Consider the following 7,909-nt stretch of genomic DNA (forward strand, 5'->3'; position numbering starts at 1 on the left):
GAACCACACCTGAGCTGAAGACAGATGCTCAACCCCTGAGCCACCGAGGCATCCCCAATGTGAGTATACTTAATGCCACAGAACCATATATTTAAAATGATTGAATGGTGGGTGCCTGGGTGGTATAGTCCATTAAGCATCTGACTCTTGGTTTCCTCTCAGGTCCTGAGATCAGGGTCATGAGATCAAGCCCTGCATCCGGCTCAGTGCTCAGTGTGGAGTTGGGTTGGGTTTCTCTCTCCCTCTGCCCCTCCCCCCATCAAATAAAGAAATAGATCTTTTTAAAAAATGGTTAAATAGGGCAGCCCGGAGGCTCAGCGGTTTAGTGCTGACTTCGGCCCAGGGCCTGATCCTGGAGACCCAGGATCAAGTCCTATGTCGGGCTCCTTGCATGGAGCCTGCTTCTCCCTCTGCCTGTGTCTGCCTCTCTCTCTGTATGTCTCTCATGAATAAATAAAATCTTTAAAAAAAAAGGTTAAATAGTGAATTTTATGTGTATTTTTTCATGATATAAAAAACTGAGGAGCTCCTCAGTGACTCAGTAGGTTAAGCGTTTGCCTTCGACTCAGGTCATAAGCCCAGGGTCCTAAGGTTGGGCTCCTTGCTCAGCAGTGAGTTGGCTTCTCCCTCTCCCTCTGCTCCTCCCTCCACTCGTGCTCTCTCCCTCTCTCCCTCTCAAATAAATACAATCTTAAAAAAACAAAACTGAAAGGCAACTGCATCCTAAGGCCTTTACAGTTTTAGGTGGAGTCACTTAAGAGAAACAGGCACTGCTTTGCAGTGCTAAGAGAATTTGAACAGCAGAAGTACTTAGATAAGAAAACACAGATTAATTTGTCATAGTCTTCCTCTTAGATAGCACAAATGCAACATATTCTTGCATAACCAAGTATTATTTCCCAGTAGCAGTGAATGTCCCTTTTTTAAAATTGCCTTTCACATTCTAATTCATAGTTTGGAAACAATTAATGAATTAGCACAATTTCCCATAGTGACTGAAGAAAATTCTTGCAATACTAAACAATTCTTTTGACCCCTAAATTTTATGGTCATATGTATATCTGTCTACTCATACATGGGTTGAGAGATTGATTCTTTACATCATCAATAGATATCAATAAATCTATTGACCCTACAAATAATAAGAATGAACCTAACTATCACCACTGTCCTGACATCCAGACTCTGCCTCCTGCCTCCTCTGCATATCTAGCAGGCATGTCACACAAAATATGCCCCCCAAACTTTTCCTTTCCCAGTAAACCACCGTGTATTCATTCTACTTACTTTGCCAAAAGTACTTAAGCCAAAGACTTTGGAGTCATGCTCATCTCCATTCTCTATCTCACACTCCATGTTTAATCCAAGCTCTAAACTGAAAATATGGGCAGCCCAGGTGGCTCAGCAGTTCAACGCTGCCTTCAGCCTAGGGCCTGATCCTGGAGACCTGGGATCGAGTCCCACGTCGGGCTCCCCTCCCTGCACGGAGCCTGCTTCTCCCTCTGCCTGTGTCTCTGCCTCTGTGTGTGTGTGTCTCTCTCATGAATAAATAAAATCTTTAAAAAAAATAAACTGAAAATATATTCTCAAATCTAATCCATTCTTACCTCCTCAGCAATACCCCCTAGGCCGCTTCACTAATATTGTGTCCCCCCCGCGCCATCTAAATATAGGTAATAAACCTTCTGGTAAGCTAGCTGTTTCTATTCTTGTCCTTCTACAGTCAATTCTCTATATCATAGCCACATTAATACTTGTAAGACATAATTCATATTGCATCCCTGTGCTCAAAATATTCCAGGGGCTTCCCATCATCCTTACCAGAGCCCACAAAGTCCTACTTTATTGGGCCCTGCTACCTCTCCACATTCACTTCCCTATCACTTCATCTCATTTGCTCCATTGTGTCTCTAAACACAGTGGCCTTAGCATGCTTAAACAAGGCCCATGACTTTCATACCTACTGTTTCCTTTTTCTGATGTACTTTTACTTTTCTCATTTTCAATTAGCAATAATCGCGCCTCGGATAAATCTCATTGGCTACGATACTGCCACTGCGCAAAGCTTGCTTTTCTCATTTTATTCAAGTTCAAGTATCACCTCAGAGACATTTTCTCATGACCCTATCTGAAATAGCTTTCTCTATCCCCTTGCTCTTCTGTAATATTTTCATATTAATTGGCTTTATCTTATTATTTTTCTTTTCTTTTTTCAAGATTATTATTTATTTATTTGACAGAGAGAGAGAGAGAGAGAGAGAGAGAACAAGCAGACAGAGTGGCAGGCTGAGGGAGAGGGAGAAGCAGGCTCCCTGATGAGCAGAAAGCCCAAGATGGGGCTCTATCCCAGGACCCTGAGACCCTGACCTGAGCCAAAGGCAGATGCTCAAACGCTGAGCCACCCAGATGCCCCAAGTTTTTTTTTTTTTTTCTGATTGAAATAAAACTGATGTATAACAGTAGGTAGGGTCTTTGAAAGTAGGATGACTTGCTTTATCAATGCTGTAACCCTAGTGTCTCTGGTACAACAGGTCCTGGCATATTGTGGGCAATCAACTTGTTAAATGAAAGAAGAAACTTTAAAAGCTTATAGTGTTTAAATGGAATTGAAGGAGGGACACTTGGGTGGCTCAGCATTTGAGCACCTGCCTTTGGCTCAGGGCCTGATCCAAGGGTCCCAGGATCAAGTCCTGCATTGGGATCCCTTCAGGGAGCCTGCTTTTCCCTCTGCCTATGTCTCTGCCTCTCTCTGTGTTTCTTTCATGAATAAATAAATAAAATCTTAAAAAAAATAAATGGAATTGGAGGAGCTCTCCTAGGGAAAGTGAGAATCAAGGGTCACAAAACTCATATTCCTATAAACCTTTGGCAAATAACCTAAATGAGTGAAACAGGCTGGATATCAGATGTTTGAAATAGCAAACTGATTAAGAAATTACCCAGGCAGGGCAGCCCGGGTGGCTCAGAGGTTTAGTGCCACCTTCAGCCCAGGGCATGATCCTGGAGACCTGGGATCGAGTCCCACGTCAGGCTCCCTGCATGGAGCCTGCTTCTCCCTCTGCCTGTGTCTCTGCGCCTCTCTCTCTCTCTCCTCTCTGTGTATTCTCATGAATAAATAAATAAAATCTTAAAAAAAAAAAGAAATGACCCAGGCAGCAGGTACTCAGCTCCAGCCAGTTATTGCTATGGGGGAATGTAGATCCTATTTTGTTAGATCTTCTAATCCTCAAACATAAAAAAGGAGGAGGGTCCAGGATCACCCAATATTGACACACAAGACTAGTATCTAACTAGTAAAAATGTTGAGAACGAGCTACCAAAGACGTGGAGGGCAAATCAGAAGGGTGGAATATTCCTGAAGACAAAAGAAGAAAGTGGCAGGAAGAGAGCAGTTAGTTATGTAGACTGCTAACAAGAGTTTGGGTAAGATGAGGACAGAAAAGTGACCATTTGTTTTTGTTTTTGTTTTTAAAATTTTTTTTTAATTTTTATTTATGATAGTTACAGAGAGAGAGAGAGAGAGGCAGAGACACAGGCAGAGGGAGAAGCAGGCTCCATGCACCGGGAGCCCAATGTGGGATTCGATCCCGGGTCTCCAGGATCACGCCCTGGGCCAAAGGCAGGCGCCAAACCGCTGCGCCACCCAGGGATCCCCAAAAAGTGACCATTTGATATGATGTCATAGGTATTGTCAATAGCCTTGACTAGAGAAGTTTCTGTGGATCTCTGGTATGGAAGCCTGTTGGAGAGAGTTGAAGAATTAACTGGAGGTAAGGAAGTAAAAAAGGTAGGATGGGAAGGGGAGGAAGTTTATACTTTGGAGAAGTTTTTTTTTTGTTTTTTTTTTGGGGGGGGTTGTGAAAGAACATAAAAATGGGGCTGTGCTATAAGGGGATGTGAGATTTTGGAAGGAATTCTTGAAGATAAGGATATTCTTATCTTACTTCAAAGCAGAATGGTTGTATGCATATGGAAATGGTACAAGAAAACAGGAAAAAAGTGTGATGTAGAAAAGAGGACAAACTGCAAGAGAAAAGTCCTTGAGAAGGCAAGAAGAGATGGCATCCAGATAACAGGGAAAGGTTTGGTCTAGGGTAGAAATTAGAGACACATTTCTACTTTGACAGGAGGGAAGCTGCTGAATATGGGTGTCGATGCGGGGAAGTGTGTAAATGTGGCAACGAGAGACTCTGGAGTCGCTTCCTGAGTGCTTCTTCCTCCATGAAGTATGAGATAAAGTGTTGAGCTGACATGACAGTAAGGAAGGAGGTGGGGAGAGGCAGTGTTGAACATTGGAAGAGAGAAGAAACTTTAGAGATAGAGTTGTTTCAGAGTGAGAAAGAAAAGAATACTTACCATATGTGTCTGCGAAGACTGAAGGGCAGTGTTGAGTGGCATTCTTCATTTGTTTAACAAATACTCGTGGCCAGTCTGCTATGTTTCAGGTACTGTTCTAAGTGCAGAAATAGGTCATTAAATGGGGGTGCCTGGCTGGCTCAGCCAGTAAAGCATGTGACTCCTGATCTCAGGGTCATGAGCTCAAGGCCCATATTGGGTGTGGAGCCTACTGAAAACAAAACAAAACAAAAAGTCATGAATAAAGGATGCCCCTGTGTTTTGTATTGTTTTCTTCCCAGAAGTTACACTACAGTTAACTTACCTGCAACTTTCGGGAGTCATATTCTAGTTCTACAGATACTCCCAGTTCTCCTTGATCAAGCTGGTATTTCTCTCTCTCTTTTTTTTTTTAAGATTTTATTAATTTATTCATGAGAGACACAGAGAAAGGCAGACACAGGCAGAGGGAGAAGCAGGTTCCCTGCGGGGAGCCTAATGTGGGACTTGATCCAATTTTGGAACTCCAGGATCACGCCCTGAGCCAAAGGCAGAGGCTCAAGTGCTGAGCCACCCAGGCATCCTTAATGCTTTTTTATTTTTTTTTAAGATTTTGAAGCTGGGTATTTCTCAATACACCATCAGCAATACATTTACAAGTGATGATTAAGGGTAGTTTCATTTTGCAGATTCATCTTTTCAGATTCAAAAAACATGTGGACATCTACCACAGTAGTGGTAACTTCTTTTCCAAATAGGTGAAAAGCAGAGGGTTCTGGAGTTAAGTTTGCCGAGTTTGGATCCCAGCCCCACTGCATATTAGTTGTATGCCTTTGGATCATTTAATTTATTTGAGCCTCAGGTTCTTTATCTTAGGATAGACATAATATTAGAATGTATCTAAAGAGATACCATTAAAAAAAACGGGGGGGGGGATGCCTGAGTGGCTCAGTGGTCGAGCATCTGCCTTCAGCTCGGGTCATGATCCCAGGGTCCTGGGATCGAGTCCCACATCGGGCTCCTCATAGGGAGCCTGCTTCTCCTTCTGCCTGTGTCTCTGCCTCTCTCTGTGTCTCTCATGAATAAATAAATAAATTCTTAAAAAAATAAATAAAGACCTATCATTAGGGGTACCTGAGTGGCTCAGGTGGTTAAGCATCCAACTCTTGATTTTGGCTCAGGTCATGATCTCAGGGTTGTGATATTGAACCCGTGTTGGGCTCTGCACTGGGTGTGGAGCCTTCTTAAGATTCTCCTTCACCCTCCCCTCCCCACCTCTTAAAGGATAAAAATAAAACAAAATTTAAAAAGAGAGAGGGGGATTGTTAAAGTGCCCAGAAGAGGGCTGGGCACATACTAAGTGCTCAATAAATGTTATTACTGTTTCTATGAGGTTGAGTCTCAGAGAATAACTTTAGCTTCCCTTATTGTAGACTCCCACACGTAGTGACTATGGAAACAGTCTATTTTCATGACTATTGTGTGAGACACAAAATGATCAGAGGACAGACCCATATTGTGGATCATTAAAGGTGTTGATTAGGCTAGAATTTCCAATTCGCAAGTTCAAGAACTCAACTCTATCATTTCACCGAGGTGGTGATTAAGTCACAAGAGCCCAATTTATTAATTCACCCTGAGAAATATAATGGCATCCCTACAGAAAAGTCGACTTGGGAAACAAAATTAGCATCAGAAGGTTGCTTAGGGCAGGTGGGATCAGTGTAAAGGGAGCTAGAGGATCTTAAATCACTCCATTCCACACTCAGCCTTCTTTATATTATCTTCTATTCTCTCTTTCATTTCCTCAAGATCTAATCAGGTTTGATTCCAAATCCTATCCATTTGTCCTCAGGAAACTTTCTTCCATCTGTCTTTTCTGTGGCCGATTCCCACTTATCCATGCCCTGGGATTGGGAACATGTATAGAACACAGCGTAATGTCCTCTAAAAGTCTGAGAAGAGCAGGGAGGGGAAGAGTAGCTGCAATGTGAGGAAGCAAGGTCTATACTCCACAACCTCCTTTAAATGCTGAGCTCCCAGGACTGTCACCACATCTTCCCAATCTCTCTCCTTTGGACTCATCACTGCCCTGGGCTCCCAGGAGCCTAGTGTTCCATTCTAGGAGGCTTTGTTGCTGTGTTTTGATGAAGGGTCGGGGGTCCCAAAGGCAGAGAACCCTCAGAGGAGATGCAAACTAGAAAACCTCACAGATGCTGCTTCAGTCTTCCTGCCAGAGGTTCTCCCAGGGAGAGAACCTTTGCTCTTTGCAAGAGAATTCTTTGCTCTTCCTTTTGGAGGATTTTACATTGGATTTATGGAAGGTTGGTTCCTTTTCTGTACCACCACCATTAGACAAAGTCCTACTTTTCTCTTGCTTGGGCTATTGCAAGAGGGTCTGAACAGTAATCCCTGCTTCTAGGTCATCCCCCTTGCTCCCTGAAATTCATCTCCCTAAATTCACCAACATTGCTGAAACATGCTCAGCCCCTTCTTGCTTCAAATAGAATAAAAATCCAACCACTTGGGCAGCCCCGGTGGCTCAGTGGTTTAGCGCCACCTTCAGCCCAGGGTGTGATCCTAGAGACCCGGGATTGAGTCCTTGTCGCGCTCCCCGAAATGGAGCCTGTTTCTCCCTCTGCCTGTGTCTCTGCCTCTCTATGTGTCTTTCATGAATAAATAAATAAAAATCTTTAAAAAAATTTTTAAAAATAAAATAAATCCAACCACTTACCACCTGCAGTTCCTAAGAGCACGGAGTTCTTTGCCAGCTCCCCAAACATGTCACTACCACCACCCTCCCTTATACAGTTTTCCTACCTTTGTGTCTTTGCCCAATTTGTCACCTCTTCCTGGAATTCCCAGCCATTTATACTAAACGGCATGAAGAGGAATGTCTGGGTGGCTCAGTGGTTGAGCTTCTCTGCCTTTGGCCCAGGGCATGATCCTGGGGTCCTGGGATCAAGTCCCATATCGGGCTTCCTGCATGGAGCCTTCTTCTCCCTCTGCTGTGTCTCTGCCTCTCTGTGTGTCTCTCATGAATAAATAAATAAAATCTTTAAAAAAAAAAAACCTAAATGGCATGAAGAGATAGTATTACCCATTCATGGAGGACTGGCCCTTGCTTCAGCCCTTCAAATCCTAATCTTTTTCTTACCTCAAGGGCTTTGTTTTCTACCTATCCAGCTCCTCAATCCTCAAGGTTCTTCTCTTAAAGTAGGTCCCTTGCTTTTCTCTCTTCTAGCAGCCTGTTCTTTTTTTCTTCCTAGTACTTAGCAAAATCTGTGATTATGTATATAAGTATTAGCGTATTTGTTTAACATCCCCTACCACCACCTCACTAGATCATAAACACGCAGGCCTGTTTGTTCTCCACTCTATTTCAGTGCCTAACTCAGAGGCCACAGCAAGCATGAACATTTGCTGGATGCCTGAGTGACTGAATAGGTTACAATGCACAGAACTCATGGTCTATCATCAGCAAAACCACCTAGATTCGCAGTCTCTTCTCTGCTTTAACTTACACCTGGCTCTCCCCAAAGAACATTTCTTCCCTCACCTGCTGTCCTTCCTC

At 43.3% G+C, this 7,909-nt stretch overlaps 1 non-coding gene across 1 annotated transcript; it reads right to left on the bottom strand.

Moving 5' to 3' along the window:
* Window positions 1-1,930: 1,930 nt before the first annotated feature.
* On the bottom strand, window positions 1,931-2,067 carry LOC129520947 (U4 spliceosomal RNA). Its single transcript, XR_008666714.1, has one exon. It is a non-coding gene; the product is annotated as a U4 spliceosomal RNA (small nuclear RNA).
* Between the last annotated feature and the right edge of the window lie 5,842 nt (window positions 2,068-7,909).

The sequence above is a fragment of the Nyctereutes procyonoides genome, unplaced genomic scaffold (assembly GCF_905146905.1).
Source record: "Nyctereutes procyonoides isolate TBG_1078 unplaced genomic scaffold, NYPRO_anot_genome, whole genome shotgun sequence".
Lineage (NCBI taxonomy): Eukaryota > Metazoa > Chordata > Mammalia > Carnivora > Canidae > Nyctereutes > Nyctereutes procyonoides.